This window comes from Aquarana catesbeiana, linkage group LG01, assembly GCF_042186555.1.
Source record: "Aquarana catesbeiana isolate 2022-GZ linkage group LG01, ASM4218655v1, whole genome shotgun sequence".
Taxonomy (NCBI): Eukaryota; Metazoa; Chordata; class Amphibia; order Anura; family Ranidae; genus Aquarana; species Aquarana catesbeiana.
This window is the reverse complement of record NC_133324.1, coordinates 163,962,440-163,981,751: the sequence shown is the minus strand read 5'-3', so window position 1 is coordinate 163,981,751 and position 19,312 is coordinate 163,962,440.

Sequence of the window (19,312 nt, the reverse complement as noted above, 5' to 3'; positions counted from 1 at the left end):
AAGTTATCGAGCTCCTCGCATCCATGTCTTCCTCTTTGTCCTCCCAAACACCTCTCTGTTGTCCGAACACATGTTTCTTACCAACACTCCCCAAGCCCCTCAAACCCATTTCCTGCATACACCAACTTCCTGCAAAGTACATCCTGTCTCAGTTATTTACATATCACTAGTGGGGGAAGGGTCTCTGTAAACATATGCTGTTACTAAACCTAACTCTATATTATTGCATAAAGTCACTATACAAATGGCCATAGCAACACACCGTGATAGGCAGAAAACTCAATTTCCCAGCAGTCAGCGGTCAGCCTATCACGGACATTCTCTCATCCTCATACCACAGACGAGGATGAGAGAATGTCCGTGATAGGCTGTACACTCACTGCTGGGAAATGGAGTTTTCTGCCTATCACAGACGAGGAGGAGGAGCGGCTTTTGAACAGTAATTGGCTGCCGAACAGTAATAGCACAAGCTGGCCGCCGTCTGCCTGCATGACACGCTGATCATGTAGGCAGACGGCGGTGACTGGAGTATAAGTCGAGGGGGGCACTTTCAGCCCAAAAAAAGGGCTGAAAATCTCGACTTATACTCGAGTATATACGGTAAGTATTAAATGACATAAAAAGAGATAGTCCCTGAACAACGTTCCTTGAAACAAAACATGTCAGTGGAGCTTAACCACCTGTTTACTGGGCACTTAAACCCCCCCTCCTGCCCAGACCAATTTTCAGCTTTCAGCGCTGATGTACTTTGAATGACAATTGCGCAGTCATACAACACTGTACCCAAATTAAATTTTTATCATTTTTTCCCACAAATAGAGCTTTCTTTTGGTGGTATTTGATCACCTCTGTGGTTTTTATTTTTTGTTAAAAAAAAATAAAAGATCGAATTAAAAAAAAAAAAATTATATTATTATATTATATTATAAAATTTTGCAAACAGGTAATTTTTCTCCTTCATTCATGTACGCTGATGAGGCTGCACTGGTGGGCACAATAGACTGCACTGATTGGCACTGATGGGCACCAATGGGCTGCACTGATGGGCACTGATGGGCTGCATTGATGGGCACCGATAAGGCGGCACTGGTGGGCACTGATAGGCAGCACTGGTGGGCACTGATAGGCGGCACTGGTGTGCACTGAGAGGTGACACTGAGAGGTGGCACTGAAGGGCATTGATAGGTGGCACTGGTGGGCACTGACAAGAGACACTAATAGGTGGCACTGATAGCTGGCAGTAATGGGCACTGATATGAAAAAAGGGGGGGGACCAGAGGGTCACGGGACAGGGTCAATCAATGAGGAACACACTGGCTATAAATATAAATAGAAACAATTTATTACCAAATGTATCTTAAAAAAGTTTCCACCCACATAATGAAAGATAGAACCAACCTCCACCACTGAGAAAGTGACAGTGCAAAAGGACAGATTCACCACCTGGTACCACCTACATACATGTACAATATCCCCATGCAACACACTAAATAAACTAAAAAGTGATGAAATGATCAGTAGAAGTGACCCACTGAAGCAAAAAATAAGCGTAAATAAATAAATAAATGAATAATGTGTCAATTGAACCACAATAAAATTATAGTCCCATAATAAAAAATATATAGTGAGTCCAACATGAATGGAAAATCTTCAGGTCTGTATTTCATCAGCATAAAGATCTTGAACAGGAAACAGATGCAATACGCTTACCAGAAACGGTGGATTCGGATGCCGGTGACACTGAATCAGACAGGCTTAGAGATACAAGATGGAAGTAATCGTCCAAGGAATACCTTTTGGCAAACAGCTGATTCCTCTCTGCCCTATCACCAGCCAATCTATCATGTGGCCAATTTATTCATGTTTGATTGGTTGTATTATTTGTGTAGTATTTATATATATTGTAACAGTGTAGAGGATGAGTTTGATGCCCCAGTTGAAGTCCAATTGGGCGAAACGCGTCAGTGAGCTACACTCTTCCCTACACTTTATTTTATTTACATGATCATGCTATTTTAACTGTTTTGGGTTATTGGTGTTACCCAATAAATATACAATTTGATCTGCACCATTGGCGCACTTTATACATTTTTTTTTAGCCTTTACACACTTCCGGGACTCCCATGAGGTTTGGATATTCCATCTTTCCCCTCGGTCTCTCCAGACTAGCAGTCTTGATCGGCAGAACAGAGGAGGGATTCCCCTTGAGATCCGGGGTTCCTTGGACGATTACTTCCATCTTGGATCTCTAAGCCTGTCTGATGTGTCACCAGCATCCGAATCCACTGTTTCTAGTAAGCGTATTGCATCTGTTTCCTGTTCAAGATCTTTATGCTGATGAAATACAGACCTGAAGATTTTCCATTCGTGTTGGACTCACTATATATTTTTTATTATGGGACTATAATTTTATTGTGGTTCAATTGACACTTTATTCAATTATTGAACTATATTTATTTATTTATTTACACTTATTTTTTGCTTCAGTGGGTCACTTCTACTGATCATTTCATCACTTTTTAGTTCGTTTATTATTAGCGCTACATTTACTTACTACATGTTTTGAATATTGGTCATATTTGTATGTAGCAGCTTCACTTTTGTTCATTGGGTTAGCGCGGTGTTATTCACATTTTATTTTGGATATTTTTAGACCTTTTTCACACAGCTGCATATACCCTTTTTTATCTGTGTAAACATTGATGTGTTTGAATATAGAACAACCAGATCTGTTAACACAGACGGTGTTTTCACTGGACTCAATCCAGACACGGAAATTGGGGGCATGTTTTTCAGGCTCAAGAATTTAATGACCTCAGAAATACACCTCCAATGGGACACAGCGTTCCTTGAACAATACATTAAGGAACAGATGGTCCCTAGAGGTCTCCGTTGGGACATTTCTCCACAACAGGGAGACATCGACCTGGAACCTTGGTTCAAATACTTTAACGAGATTGGGATCAAGCTCTTGCGATTCCTTATAGATAAGAAGAAGTTGAGATTATCCTTGATAGACAGGGAAATCAAAGACTTAAAAGATAGGTTGACTCCATTTAAAACTACTTCTGAATACGCATCTCTTTCTACAAATTTGAAGAATCATTTGGAGAAAGAGGAAAAAGATCAAAGGAATAAAAAACAAAAGAAATACAACCGAGATCTTACTGACTATAAGACTAATGCCCCGTACACACGGTCAGATTTTCCGACGGAAAATGTGTGATAGGACCTTGTTGTCGGAAATTCCGACCGTGTGTAGGCTCCATCACACATTTTCCATTGGATTTTCCAACACACAAAGTTTGAGAGCAGGATATAAAATTTTCCGACAACAAAATCTGTTGTCGGAAATTCCGATCGTGTGTACACAAATCCGACAGACAAAGTGCCACGCATGCTCAGAATAAATAAAGAGATGAAAGCTATTGACCACTGCCCCGTTTATAGTCCCGACGTATGTGTTTTACGTCGTAGAACGATCGGATTTTCCGACAACTTTGTGTGACCGTGTGTATGCAAGACAAGTTTAAGCCAACATCCGTCAGAAAAAATCCTAGGATTTTGTTGTCGGAATGTCCGAACAAAGTCCGACCGTGTGTATAGGGCATAACTCTGTCTTTAAATGGCAGAAGATGATGGATACTCAGGTCCCATCTGGCCAGGGTGCTTCAGAGATGGAAGTTACCGTCCCTGGGACACCAAGGCCTGATAGAAAGTTACTTCAAAAAGAATCCCACCCAGCTAGGATTACAACCACTTCCTGTCCATATACATCATATTGCGGAGGTCCATCAGAACCCCCACATTATGAGAATTCCAATGCTCATATGGGCAACCCTCCCCGCCACCATTCAAATCAAAGAGGGAGGGGGCCCAGGAATGCACAGAGAGGACAACGAAGTGGACTCCCCGGACATCCACACTCACGGGGTGGATAAAGGGACCCCCACCTAGTTGGGTGTATCATAGGGACAATTACAGACATAGCCGTCCTGCATATGACTATGCCCCTAGAACACCCATTCAGACCTACAATAGGATTCAACCTTTACAGGATAGAAACCCTGGAACTACCCCCTATAATCCCTATAGATATGCCAATAGGGAGGAAGATCCAATTAATAGATCCCCCTACAACTACAACTACAGCCATCCAGGGCCCTCTCACCGCTCAGATTTTCCCAGAGACACGGACCAATACTTAGAAAGTCCAGAGCGAGGAGATGCACCAAAGGGGGGAGGCGGGCTCAAAGCCAAAAGAAAAAGAACTTAACCACCAGTGGCATATTTAATTTGAGTACAGTTCATTTGACAACAGAAGAAAAACACGTCCTAAAGAAGGGACTGAAATTTGTCCCTCCAAGGACTTTCAACAAATTCAATACATTTATCGATATTCAAAGGTTTGTCCGCAAGCTTAGCGTTCAGAGACATTTTCTTTCTCGAATACCTACCAATCATTCCTGAAATTCGGACGACTATGTTTATACAGGGCTTTCCAACCCCTCACTATTTAATCCCCCGGGAGCTATGGCACCGTCTATTTCAGTCTTTTGAAGCTTAGTTTTGTTTGACTTAGACGCTTTACCCATTAGAAAAACATATTTGGATCCTAACCTCAAAAAAGGCTTAAAACTATTCTGCGAATGCAAAGATTTGATTATTCGCCCAGCTGACAAAGGGGGAGCCATAGTAGTTTTGGACAAAGAAAAATATGTTTGCGAAATGTACAAGATTCTTGATGATTCGAATACCTATAGTCGCATCCACATGGAACCTACTACTACATATAAAAGGGCCCTATCCCAGTTGGTCAAAGAAGGTTCTGCTCTAGGGATCCTTGACAAGAAAGAAAGTAGCTAGTAGCTAGCCCCTGGCAGACCTATAGTCAACGGGATTGACTCGGTCACATCAAGGATAGGTCAATACATTGATTATCACTTACAACTGCTTGTTCGCCGTATGCCTTCTTTCATCAAAGATACGGGAGATACCATCAGATTATTGGAATCCATCTCTTACCAGGAAGGTATGATTTTGGTAATGGCCGACGTTTCGGCCTTATATACCTGCATCTCCCACGATCTCGGATTTGCTGCAGTAGAATATTATTTGTCTCAAGATGTTGCCTTACCTCCAATACAGCGCAACTTTACTATGGACCTTCTCAGATTCACAATGACCCATAATTATTTTTGGTTTCATGATAATTTTTATTTACAAATAAGAGGTGTGGCCATGGGGGCCAAGTTTGCCCCCAGCCTGGCCATCCTCTTTATGGCCAAATGGGAGGAGGATGTCGTCTATGCGTCCGGAAGGCCAGAAGTGGCCCTGTGGGCCCATTACATAGACGACATCATCCTCCTATGGAAGGGTGACCTTCCCTCCTTACAGGAATTTATGGCTCATTTGAACTCTAACGATTGGGGTATTAAGTTATCTTATGAAGCTAGTCTTACCTCCATACATTTTCTAGATCTAGAAATCAATGTTCATAACCGACGTTTAGAGTTTAGGACATTTTTTAAATCTACGGATGGAAATGGGTACATCCCAGTGGATAGTTGCCACCATCCACAGTGGTTAAAATCAGTGCCTCGCAGCCAATTCCTCCGACTGCGTCGTAACTGCACCAGTGAGGCGGACTACCTTATTCAATCTCAAACCCTTAAAAACAGGTTTATGGAAAAAGGCTATACTTCCATCGAATTGGATGCTGAAATACAAAGGGTTGCGTCTATAGACAGACGGTCCTTATTAGCCACCAATTCGAGGAAGACTAACAATGATAAATTTAGGTGGTCTTTCTTCACCACCTATTCGGTCCAAGCCAGACAAATCCGGAGCATTATTAAAAAACATTGGGGGTCCTTCGAAATGATGGCCTCCTGGGTCCTGTCTTTCCAGAACAAGCAGGAATCGTGTTCAGGGGAGCCAGATCCATCCAAGGACAAATTGCCCCCAATATTATTGATCCACCTAAAAATAAGCCTTTTTTTCAGAATTGCAAAGGTTTCTTTCCATGCAAGAAATGCAGGGTATGCTTCCACAATACAAATGGTAGACGAAAAACTGAGAACTTTCAATCTACGGTATACCCTATGAAACCTTTCACTACCTGCGCCATGCAATATGTAGTATATCTCATAACATGTCCTTGCAAAAAACAATATGTGGGTTGCACCAAAAGAACCTTTTCTGTTCGAGTTGGCGAGCACCTCATTAACATTCAGGCGGACAAGACTAATCATACGGTCTCACGACACTATGTGATGCACCATAATCGAGATCCCACTGGTACCCAATTTCTTGTGATCGATAAATTTGTTGCTAATTGGAGGGGTGAATCTTGAGTTTGGGGTGTCTCCAAACTCGAGACTTATTGGATATTTGAGCTATGGACCTATTCGCCCTATGGGATGAATATTGAGTGGGACATTAATTCCTTTATCAGTCAGGCGTAGTCCCCCTTATACATAGCGGATGGTCGTTCCACTATGCATATTTTATCTTTCACTTTATTCTATTGCACTTTAGCATTAGATACACACATTATTTAAAATATTTTGCAGTTCCCAGATTTGGTAGTTACTCTACAAGTCAGGGAAGTTCTTCTATCCATTCATCCCCTTTTCTCATTCACTTCACACATTTTTTCATTATTTCTTTTCATATACACATGCAGTATTACATCTCACATGAGCCCTATGTAGGATTCTTTAGTGTACTATTACTGTCCTTCATAAGCCGATGTTCACATAATTTACTTTGTCTTTTTAGACTGTTTCATGTATACTTCAGGTTTTTTGTTTATAGTGGTGACATGCGTTCAGTTGGGGTCCTACACGGGTGACACCATGGGGTGATGCAGCAATTGTCTGCGACAGCTTCTGGGTGTCCCCTGGCTAGGACTCATAACATACATACGGAATATGTTACGTGCCCGGCGTACTGTCCCGGCCGGGCCGTTCTATGGGGCCTTTCCATTGGCTCCCTGAGATCATGTGACTCTGTCAGGTGACAGGTCACGTGTTCCTTTGTTTTGATCCTTGTAGATCGCATCAGTCCACTGTACGCAGGGCAGACACTGTAAGCTACGTGGCCGAGTCGGAAGAGACGTGGTCATGTGACCTTTTGTTTACTTCCTTGTATGGAGGAGGAGCATGCCTTCCACGTGTGTGACTCCTAGCAGTTCTGATTGGGCATGAATAAAGTAGGGGGTGATGAGTACAATCCAGGTGGTGGCTGTCAAAGAATGGGGGCATAGATAGAACTGTTTTCATATGCATCCTTCACAGGAATTATTATATGAATTACAATGTATAAAGTATACAATGTTATAAAGATACATAAAGTAAGTTTACAAGGATCTATAAAGTAAGCTCATTGTTTTACAGTAGGGTTTATATAGGTAAATATCATGAAATTTCAAATATTAAACATTGGGTTCACGTAAACCTAAATTAAAGATATATATCATTTCCTTAGTTACTTTTGTAGGTATTTAAATGATTTATACCTACTATACATATTGTTTACAAGTAGAGTGTATATAGGTCAAATAAATTCTGATAATGAGCTTTAATCGTAAGGTGGAGAAAAGGAAAGAGAAAGAAGAAAAAGGGTTGAAAGGTAGAGGTATGGTCCACAAGGTTGTCCCGCTCGTCAGTTTATTATTCTTTTTAGTTCTCTTTGAAGCCTTAGAATGGGTGTCTCTGTAAGTCATTTAATCTGTTACCATGGCAACAGGACAGAGTCATTGAAGTTTGACAGGAACTGTTGTTTTATCCAAGGATGCCAAAGTTTTTCAAATTTTGGAATTTGATTTTGATCGATGGCTACCATCTTAGCATGGGACATTGTATTATTCATTCTGTGAATTTTTTCTGCTAGTACCAATGTAGGAGATTTCCATGCCTTGACCACTGTTTGTTTTGCAGCCGTTATTAGTTGGATCATAAGTTTGAATTGAGAGAGTGTTAACCATTCCGGTTTTAGATTAAGTAAAGTTAAATATGGATCTGGTTGTATTATTTTTTTAAATATTTTAGATGCAATCACGAAGACTTCCTTCCAGAAGGTTTGGATTACTGGGCACGTCCACCATATGTGTAAATATATGCCTATTTCTGGGCATCCTCGAAAACAAAGAGCTGAGGTATTAGGTGAATATTTTGCCACTCTAGCGGGTACAAGGTACCAGCGAGTTAGGACTTTATAATTTGTCTCCAGTGCTAAGATGTTGGGTGAAGATGACTTAGATGTGAGCCATATGTTAGACCAGTCCGTGTCTTCTAAAGTTCGTCCCAGGTCCTCCTCCCACCTCTGAACGTAAGAGGGTCTATTAAGATTTGCTACTCCATATAATTGATTATAAAGTGATGAAATTGTACCTTTAGCAAATGGATCTTTTGTACAGATTGATTCAAAAATGGATAATTGGGATAATGGTGTATCCCCTTTAGGAATGGTGTATAGAAATTTTTGATTTGGAGATATCTGAATATCTCAGAGTTTGGTAGATCATATTTTTCTCTAAGCGATGGGAATGAAAGGAATGATTTAGATGCTATGAAGTCATTTAGTGTCTGAATGCCTGATGTTGTCCAAGCTTTAAAAGAATTTGGGTAGATCCATGCCGGATAAAAGGCCAGATTTCTGATAAAAGAAAGGAGAGGATTGTGTGGAGATTGTAACTGATATTTGGTTTTTAGTTTATCCCAGAGAGATAAGAAGTGTTTAGTTATGGGATTATGAATTTTAAAGTGGTCTTTAGGATCAAGCCATAATAAATTTGATATTAATGGAGGGTCATTTTCTGAAGGCTCTATAAATACCCATAATGGGATTTCCTGTTTTGCATGGTATTTGGACAGACTGGCCAAATGTGCTGCTCTGTAGTAGTTAGTAAAATTAGGGTATCCCAGGCCTCCTTTATTTTTGGGAAGATGTAGTGTGTGTCTAGGTGTACGTAGTTTAGAAGAGCCCCATATAAACGAAGTTGCTCTTTTTTGTACTATTCTCAAAAAATAGGAAGGAATTGGAATAGGGAGGACTCTGAATAGATAAAGCAATTTGGGTAGAATAGTCATTTTGATTGCATTAATCTTCCCTATCCAGGATAAAGGAAGTTGCGACCATTGTTTTATTAGATTTGTGATCTGTCTTAATATAGGAGGATAATTGGTTGAGAATAAGTCAGAATGAGATGCTGTTAAATGAATTCCAAGATATGGGATTGGTTTTTCTGCCCATGTGAATGGGAGTGCAGCCCTAGCCGGGATCAATTCCATGTTTGTGAGTGAAATATTAAGCACTAGGCATTTCTTAGGATTAATCTTAAGGGCGGATAGGGCTGCAAATCCATCAAGAGCTGGTATTAAGTTAGGACCAGAGACCTGTGGTGATGATAGAAAAAGTAATATATCGTCTGCAAATATACATAATTTGTGTGTAATACCTCCTACTTCAATGCCAGTTATAGTTTGGTTTGTTCTGATGTATTGGGCCATGGGTTCGAGTATAAGGGCAAATAATAAGGGAGATAATGGGCAACCCTGTCGGGTACCTCTTTCGATATTAAAGGCATCAGATTTGTATCCAGTATATTTTATATAGGCTTTGGGTTTATTATATAATGCTTTGATCCATGTTAAAAAGTGGGGTCCAAAACCCCATTTTTGTAATGAATATTGCACATATTGCCAGGATACTGTGTCAAATGCCCTCTTAATATCGAGAGATAGAAAACATAAAGGGATTTTCCGTTTTTTAGCAATATGTGCCAATAACACTGCCCTGCGTATATTATCACCTGCCTGTCTATTTGGCATGAAGCCTACTTGATCTCTATGTATTAATTTTCCTATAATGCTATTGAGGCGTTTTGCTATTATTTTTGCTAATAATTTAATATCGAGGTTTAACAGAGAGATAGGCCGATAATTCACACAGGAAGTATCATCAGAAAGGGGTTTTGGGATCATACAAACAATTGCCATTAGTGTTTCTTGCCAAAAAGAATGTCCATCTAGAAGTTTGTTAAAAGTTTCAAAAGTTTCAGTGAGAATGGGAGAGAGTATTTCTGAGAATGTTTTATAGTATAAAGCCGAGTAGCCGTCTGGGCTTGGTCTTTTGTTAAGTTTTAGGTCTTTTATGGCGTTAGCAACTTCATCTATAGTTATAGGCTCATCCAAACTGCTTTTTTGATTCTGAGATAACTCAGGTAAGGTTATTTTTGAGAAGAAGGATTCAGCCTCTGTAGGATTAAATTCATTGTTTGTCTTGTATAAAGTTGCGAGATGTGAGTGAAATTTATGGACTATTTTAACTGGATTACAAGTGTAAACATTTTTTGATAATTTCAAACGTATTGGTTTGAAAGATTTGTTAGTTGAATTTAATGCCCGAGCCAAATATGTACCTGGTTTGTTTGTATTCATGTAGAAATTGTGTTTGGAGCGTTTTAAGGGATTTATCAACTGACTCAGTGAGAAATAGATCGTATTCCAATCTAGATTTTTCCAGATGAGATTTTGTACTCTGAGATGGATTATCTTGAAATGATATGTAGGCTGCATTAAAATTGAGTTCTAGTTTTTTTGCTAGATTATTGCGTTCCCGTTTAAATAGTGCCATTTGTCTTTGTATTGTATCACGCAAGACAGGCTTATGAGCTTCCCACAGTGTTATTGGGGAGATGTCTGTTGTATTATTAATTGATATGTATTCCTTTAAAGCTTGTTCAATGGCCATCTGATGTAGTGGGTGTTTGAGCATTATGTCCGGTAAGTACCACGTTGGGTCATGCGCTTTTGGTATGGCTGAGGCTATAGTAGTGTATACTGCATTATGGTCAGACCACGGAATCGGAATGATATCTGATGCAATAATTTCTGGTATCATTCCTATTGTTAGAAAAATATGATCTATTCTGGTGAAGGTTTGATGAGGGTGCGAGAAATAAGTGAATTTCTTTTTCATTGGGTTACTTTCTCTCCACGAATCCAGATTGTATTTGGAAAGAAGTTGAGAAAAAGGTAATCTAGAGGTTATTTTGGATGGTGTAAAAGGTGATTTATCTAGAAATGGGAGGAGGACCTGGTTCGAATCCCCACACATTATCACTGTTCCTATTTTGTGTGTATTAATCACTTGTAATATATGTGAGAGGAATGGTGTAGGTTGTTTGTTAGGAGCGTAGTAGGAAATCACCGTGATTGCTGTATCCATTATATAACCCATGAGTATCAGGTATCTACCTTCTGGGTCTTTAATTTCTGATGATAAGGTGAATGGTGTGGATCGGTGAAATGCAATTAGAGTTCCCCTTTGCTTGGTACAGGCAGAAGCCGTGTAAATTTGTTGATAAAAAGGAGAAATATATTTTGGAGTAGAATCTTTGGTGAAGTGTGTTTCTTGGAGGCATACTATGTGAGCCTTCTTGTTATGGAAAGTACGGAAGGCTTTGGTCCTTTTTTGAGGGACATTTATTCCCTGAACATTCAGGGAAAGTATATTCAGTGGTGCCATGGCAATAGATCAAATAGTTTTGACTTACTTTTTGTTATGCAGAGCTGACTGCGCAGATCAACCTGTGTGGACTGAAGAGATGAATAGATAGAAAAGAAACCAGTGAATTCTGGAGTAAAGAGTAACCAAAAATATATGAGATTAGATGATACATTGTATAAATTATTTTTTGCAAGTAATCACAATTTACCCGTGAAAGAGAATAAATATCTCTCTCAGGGGAATAAGTGCCTTCGTCACACTCCCACATAATATGGTTGGGAGAATGAGGAGGGCTAATGGGGGTACACGGATCTTCCGCTTACAGGAGAGAAGTGCTATGTCAAAAGACATCAAAATGATGTTTCATTAATTGGAGTGCAGAATATAGTTTTTGTTGAAATTATTTATTCCAGGGTGGTTGTATATGGTTAGTCTTGCCCTAGGCTAAATAATTCAGTTAGAAAGGTACTGTTAATAACTTTGGTATTGATGAAGATAGTTTGAATTATTTTGGGATTTTAACCCTTTTAGAGTAAACAATTACATATTTTATTCATATGTAACTGTTTAGATATGTTAACTCATAAAATTGAGGTTGTATTGCTTCAGATTAGAATAAACAAAAACATAATTTTAGGAACTAGTTAGGTAATAATATATTTGTTTTAAGAAAAGAAAGAAAAAGCTTCCATTACTTCTGGATTATTGAACATATTTGTCCTAAAAAGTAATAAATCTATTGTTATTACCTGATAATATATAACTGAACAAGAATTTCCTTATTTCACTTATATATTCTAAGGCTATATGAATCAGAAGTAATAAGAAATATAACTGGAATGTAACATGATCCCATACAGTGTGTGACTATCAGAATGCAGTTACATTCAGTTATAAATATAGGTTTTTTATAGAGAACCATCTCTTAGTATAATAAATGAAGAGATATCAGGAATTAGGATGTCAGTCCATTGAATCTTCTTGGTCCATGGATGATGTGGCATAACGGCCTCTTTTGTGAGAATGATGATTCCCATTTTGTTCTGAAATTTTCTGGGTGCTGCCTGAAGGTGAAGACGATGCCATTCTTCTGCGTGTGGGAGTGTTGCTGCTTGTGGGTTCTGTCAGATTTAATTTTAAAAGGGTTTGTTGTAGTTCATCTGCTGATCTGCTTCTGTAAATTGTACCTTGGTAGTTAAATCTGACTGAAAAGGGGAAGCCCCATTGATACATAATGTTGTGGCGTTGCAGTTCCATTAGTTGGGGTTTCATGGATCGTCTTTTAGTAATAGTAAGTTGGGATAGGTCAGCAAAAATGTGATAATTGTGTCCTTGAAAATTAAGTTCCTTTTTTTCTCTTGCAGCAATTAGTATTTGTTCTTTCGTTCTGTAATAATGAAATTTTGTGATTATATCACGTGGGGGTCCATCTTTCTTTTTGGCTGTGAGGGCTCTGTGTACTCTGTCCAGTTCTAAACGTTCAATAGGGATATCTGGCTTTAGTTCTTGTAATAGAGCAGTAATAGTAGATTGCAGGTCTGTCACAGTTTCAGGTATTCCCCTTATGCGCAAGTTTGAACGTCTGGCTCTATTTTTGTAATCTTCGAGCTTAGTTTGAAGTATTAAATTCTCATTTTTTAATTGTTCCAATTCTGTTATATTTTCTTGGGTTGTAATTTCAATTTCATCCATTTTTATTTCTAAGGCTGCGGTGCGGTTTCCCAGCTCTCTTATTTCTTTGGTTAGGCTTTTTGTTATTTGGTCTGAGGTTTGTTTTAAAGCCTTATGAAGCATCTTTTCAAATTGTAATAATATTACTGGGGATGCTGAGGAGGCTTGTGGAGAAGTTTGTGAGAGGATTTGTTCTGTATCTGACTCAAATGGAGAGTCTTGCTGTGACATTTTCTGTCTGTGAGAGCGCCCTGATGCTGTATCTTGTGAGGTGACTGGAGCTGCTTCAGCTGCAGTGAGTGCCTGTGAGCTCTTTGTGAGGTGATTTTTATTTCTGCCATGGTTTCCTCCCAGTACCATATTTCCTGCCCAAACTTTCACAGTTTGTTCCCTGGGGCAAAAAGGTTCAAATGGATACCTTTTGAGCCTGCAGGCTCCGCTTTGTCCTTCTCTTCTCTCCTCAGCAGTGTGGAGCTCTAACAATGCATGTCTGCTCTGCTAGGCTCCGCCTCCTGCCCCCCGAGTCAATCATCCAGCATTGCTCACATTATTTGTCTATTTATTTTATATCTTTGTCCTCCATTGGTTATTATACTGTTCCCAGGAGTGGGTCCAGCTGGACACTGCTTATTTAGTGTGTTGCATGGGGATATTGTACATGTATGTAGGTGGTACCAGGTGGTGAATCTGTCCTTTTGCACTGTCACTTTCTCAGTGGTGGAGGTTGGTTCTATTTTTCATTATGTGGGTGGAAACTTTTTTAAGATACATTTGGTAATAAATTGTTTCTAATTATATTTATAGCCAGTGTGTTCCTCATTGATTGACTCTGTCCCGTGACCCTCTGGTCCCCCCCCTTTTATTCATGTATGCTATGGTCTAGAGGAACGCTCCTGCTCAAATGTATATTGTAAGCAGGCATTTGGCTTTGTTTCTAGCTATGGGTTCGTGATTTGATGTGACACATGCATCTACATACATTACCCAATCTGGAAATCCTACTTATAGGCATTATCCCTTTCCCTACTTTTTTGTTTTTTTCCATTGGATGGGCACTGATAGGTGGCAGTGATGGGCACTGATGGGTGGAAGTGATGGGCACTGATGGGTGGCAATAATGGGCATTGATCTGCACTGGTAGGTTACACTGATAGGCAGCACTGCTAGGTGGCACTGATTGGCACCACTGGTGGGCATTGATAGGTGGCACTTGTGGGCATTGATAGGTGGCACTCATGGGCATTGATAGGTGGCACTGGTAGGCACTGTGGGCACTGGCAGGTGGCAATGGCAGGTGGCACTGTCAGGGTGTACTGATTGGCACAGATGAGGCAGAATTGCCGCTTCCTCTTCGGGACCGATGTGCCTTGCACATAAGCCGGTGATCAACTTTTTTTTCTCCTCACGCCTTAACGCAGTCTTTGACATCCAAGCAGAGATTAGGCCACCAGTTGTGACAACTGCAAGAAGGATCGGAGGAATTCAGCATGACCTGCCACCTTGGAATCATGTCCCCAACAAAGAATCTTAGCTCAGTGAGGACAAAGGTCTTGCCAGGAGGAATTTTTGACTCCACGGTGGTAGAATGGGCAACAATGCATGAGGTCGGAACAATCAACTCAGCTTCAGGGGTGGACTCCTTGTCCAAAGTGTCAAAACTATAGTGAGTGCATCAGCCCAACCATTGCAGGGACCAGGTTTGTACGTAATCGTAGAATTAAAACGAGAAAAGAAAAGACTCCACATGGCCTGTCTGGGATTCAGACGTTTAGCATTCTGTAGGTACTGTAAATTCTTGTGATCAGTAAAAATCGTTATGGAGTGAGGGGAACCCTCCAAGAGATGACACCACTCTTCTAACACTAATTTAATTGCAAGAAGTTCCCGATCACCGATAGCATAATTTGCCTCTGCTGAGAATTTTTTTGGAGAAGAACGCACATGGTTGAAGTCTCTTCTCAAAGGATTGAAGAAGCACAGCTCCCACCCCCATCAGCGTCCACTTCAATAAAAAATGGGTCCTCAGGATTAGGTCTCCTTCAAGAGAGGTCCAGAAACAAAGGCCTGTTTCAGGTCATGAAATACAGAGACAGCTTCAGGAGGCCAGTCCTTGGCATTTGCATGCTTCTTGGTCAAAGCGATAATAGGCGCAGCAATGGAAGAGTAATTCCTTATGAACTGCCTATAATACTTTGTGAACCCAAGAAAGCGCTGTGTGGCCTTGAGGCTAGCAGGAAGAGGCCAATTTTTGATAGTCACCACGATTAAACCTCCATAGTCGATGCAGGGTCTCAAGGTACCATCCTTTTTAGCAACTAAAAAGGACCCTGCGCCTGCAGGCGATGAGGATTTCCAGATGAAACCTCTCTCTAGATTCTCAGCGACATACTCTGACATGGCCTGGGTCTCTGGTATGGACAGAGGGTAGTTACGACTCCTGGGCAGAGTTGCTCCAGGTACAAGGTCAATATCACAGTCAAAAGACCTGTGGGGAGGAAGCACCTCAGCTGATTTCTTACAGAACACATCCCAGTAATCGCTGTATGCAGCGGGAAGATCAGAAGATACAGATGTGGTAGCAACTGGAAGTCTCTCCTTGGGGGTCACCTTGAGAAGTCAGGATGAGAAACATGAGGACCCCAAGCCAGGATCTGCCCAGAGACCCAGTCCACATGTGGAGAGTGGAGATGTAGCCAAGGAAGGCCCAATACAATGGGGGTAGAGGCCTTGGGTAGAATGAGGAAGGATATCCACTCCTGGTGGAGTATCCCTACTGACATCTTAATAGTTAGAGTCTGGAAGCGGATAGGGCCCCCTGGGAGAACAGTGCCATCAATTGCCGAGGCTACAAGTGGCGTAGTGAGTGGCGAAAGGGTAAGCTTCATGGAAGAAGCAGTTCTCCAATCCATAAAATTGCCAGCAGCCCCGGAATCCAGATATGCAAAGATCGATTGAGGGGAAGTGCCTACATGAAGGAACACCAAAAGAAGAAGATGAGAAGGTGATGTTTCTGGATCCAATACTCCACCTTCTAGATGCATTAGACCCGAGCATTTCCGAAGCGAGCAGGAGCCGCGAAAATTACCCTTGCCCCCACAATAGAGATACAAGCCCAGAGTTCTGTGCCTAGCATGTTCTTCGGGGGTTAGCCTGGTCCAGCCCAGCTGCATAGGTTCCTCAGCAGGCAGAAGATGCTCCACAGAACGAACTGAACAGATTGGCTAGGGCCCAGGGCATGCTGGCATCTTTTTTCCTAGGGAAATCTCCTAGGGAAAATGATTGTTGATCTGGTTACACAAGGACGTGTGTGTTTATATATGTGTATATGTGTGTGTGTGTTTACATGTATGTATGCACATTTTATTTATGCATGTTTAATCCTGACCCCTATATGTGTACAATCAGAACAGATTTTTTTTTTTCTTGCTTGTTCATAGTACCAGCAAAAAAATGCTGTTCCACTGAAAAGCAATCCATGCTCAGATCACATTTCAGAGGCATTTGAGAGCCGGTAAAGAGGCAATATGTTGGCTCCTGATCGCCTGTTTTAACCCCTTAAATGCATCATCACTATGCTGCAACTTCATGCAATGCACAGTTGCAGGGTGGTTGCAGTGCAGCCTCATTCACCTAGGGGTATACTTCAAGGGTGCCCTGACTGGAAACAGATTGAGAAACACTGGCACAGAGAAACCGATCTCTCCATTTTCCTCCTGCAGCCGCTAAATGTCTGCGGGAGGGAGAGGAGCAGAAGTGGGGGGAAATGGAGAAATCGGTTCCTTCATATGCAGCCACCCAATTGCGACCCGGCCCTTTTGTTCCGCCTCCGGGCTCGGAAGAAAGGGTCCTGTCCGGGGGGCCCTTCACGGTAAATAACCTGCCTGCTTAATCTAACTCAAGCTATCTCTCCGTCCACACCACCAACACTAAATGAGGCTGTTATGTAAGCAGCCTTATATAGTGTGGGGCATGGACTTAGTTCCTCTGAGCCATGATTGGCCAAAGGCACCCTGCCTTTGACCAATCATGGCTCTCACAGCAGAGCGTGCTGTGATTGGCCAAAGCGTGCAGGTCAGGTGCATGCTTTGGCCATTCACTCTACAGCAATGCACTGCGATCCCCCAGTGCATTATGGGGCATTCCACGGCTCTTGAATTTCCCGCAAACACCCCATAATGTTCGCTGTTCGGCGAACGGGGGAACACCCGATGTTCAAATGGCTCTTACGTTCGACTCGAACATCAAGCTCATCCCTAGACACAGCTGATCACGTGGTAAAAAGCCTACATCATAGGTTCTTTACCATGATCGGCGATGCGGTGAATCCGGGCGACACATTGCACCACCGATTGCCCCCAGGGCTGGTTCGATAGAAACTGGCCGACATTTGGCCCCTGTGTATGGCAGCCGGTCCAACAGAAGGCAGCCATCTGAATGAAAAAAAACGAGAAAAAAAACATAGTGTGTATGAGGCTTTAGGTTGACACCAATGGGCAAAAAATAGGGCCTGATTTGCTCAGACTGCTGCTCCTCCTAATCTCACAAATTCTGCCATGGATGTAAGTACAGGAGGCTAATAGCGAGACATATTCTGCTTCTTTTTTAGTTGTATGTAAAAATACATTTAATGATTTTTTTTTCAATTAATGCATAACTGGATTAAATAGTAGGTTTTATACCTGCCTGGAGTTCAGATTTAAGTGAACTGATATTACCAATCATCTGTGTAATTAAATTAAAAGTATTTTGATCTATTTATCTAATTTCACTGTAACAGAATAAAACTGAATATTTTTCCCAATTTCTTATCCAAAGAAAAAGAGAAAGTCAGTAAACCTAGAAATCCTTTCTTTTAGCATTAACCTGGATGATAATTATGTCTGTAAAATGCTAGAAGAAATGATCGTGCCTCCCCTGTTATTTTGCTGACAGGCTTCACGAGTTATCTCCTGAAACACAGGTTTCATATTAATTTGTACAGAGGTTTAAAATTCAACAAAATCACTTCAGAGCCGCTTGTTTGTAGAGGAACGTGCACACTTGCGTGGCTGCAATCTGAAATGAATGATGATTACACTGTAATAATATGTTTATAATGACTGTCCATAAACAAAAAAAGGAAAAAAAAAAGCTTCAAACGCTTCAGTGCACAAAAATCTCCTGGACTGTTTCTAATTTAAGTCAAATACATACCTGACATAAAGCAGATTCTATGAAGGTGAAATGATGCAGTTCCTTGCCATTCTCTCTGCCAGTCAAATTATGTCATCAGTAAAGGATCACTGGCTTTTAATGATATGCTGGCCTCTGTACTCAGAAGCAGATTCTAGCGGAGGCAATATGCATAGGCAATAAAATGCCTGTCACCAAATTACAATTGACACTTAACATCACTAAATCTGTAGTGTAATTCTTTATGACAGTTGTCTAGGTATATTGGAAGAGAATAATTCATATCAAACCCAGCAACTACATTTTCCAATGCATATTTCACATAATATTAACACCAATGTGCGAGGGAAGATGTCTCGCTATAACATAATATGTAAAGGTATTGGATGCATGAAGTGTAACTTATTTTCTTGTGCTGTCATACTGTGCAAGCAATGTTAATTAGAACCAAAAAAGGGAAAAACACAGAAAAATAAAATAGCTAAAAAAGGATTATATTGTTTAAGAGCAGTACCTATGTAGATATAGGATCAGGCAAATTTAAAATAAAAAAAAAACTAAAAAAACTAAAAAAAATATATAATTTGTTTGTGTGTGTATGCTAATATGTTACTTCAAATTTTGTAGCCCTTTACTCAAAGTAGATGTTGCAGTGAAAGGCAGTGCTAGCTTATTGAGTCTGGGCTTTCCCTATGTCAAAATTTCTGTCTAATAGTACTTAAAAATGTACTATTAGTCCTTTCCTCGGTAATGTACAATTCCTTGAAAAAGTATTCATACCCCTTGAAATTTTCCACATTTTGTCATGTCACAACCAAAAAGGTAAATGTATTTTATTGGGATTCTATGTTATAGACCAACACAGTGGCACATAATTATGAAGTGGAAGGAAAATGATAACTGTTTTTCAAAATTGTTTACAAATAAACATCTGAAAAGTATGGTGTGCATT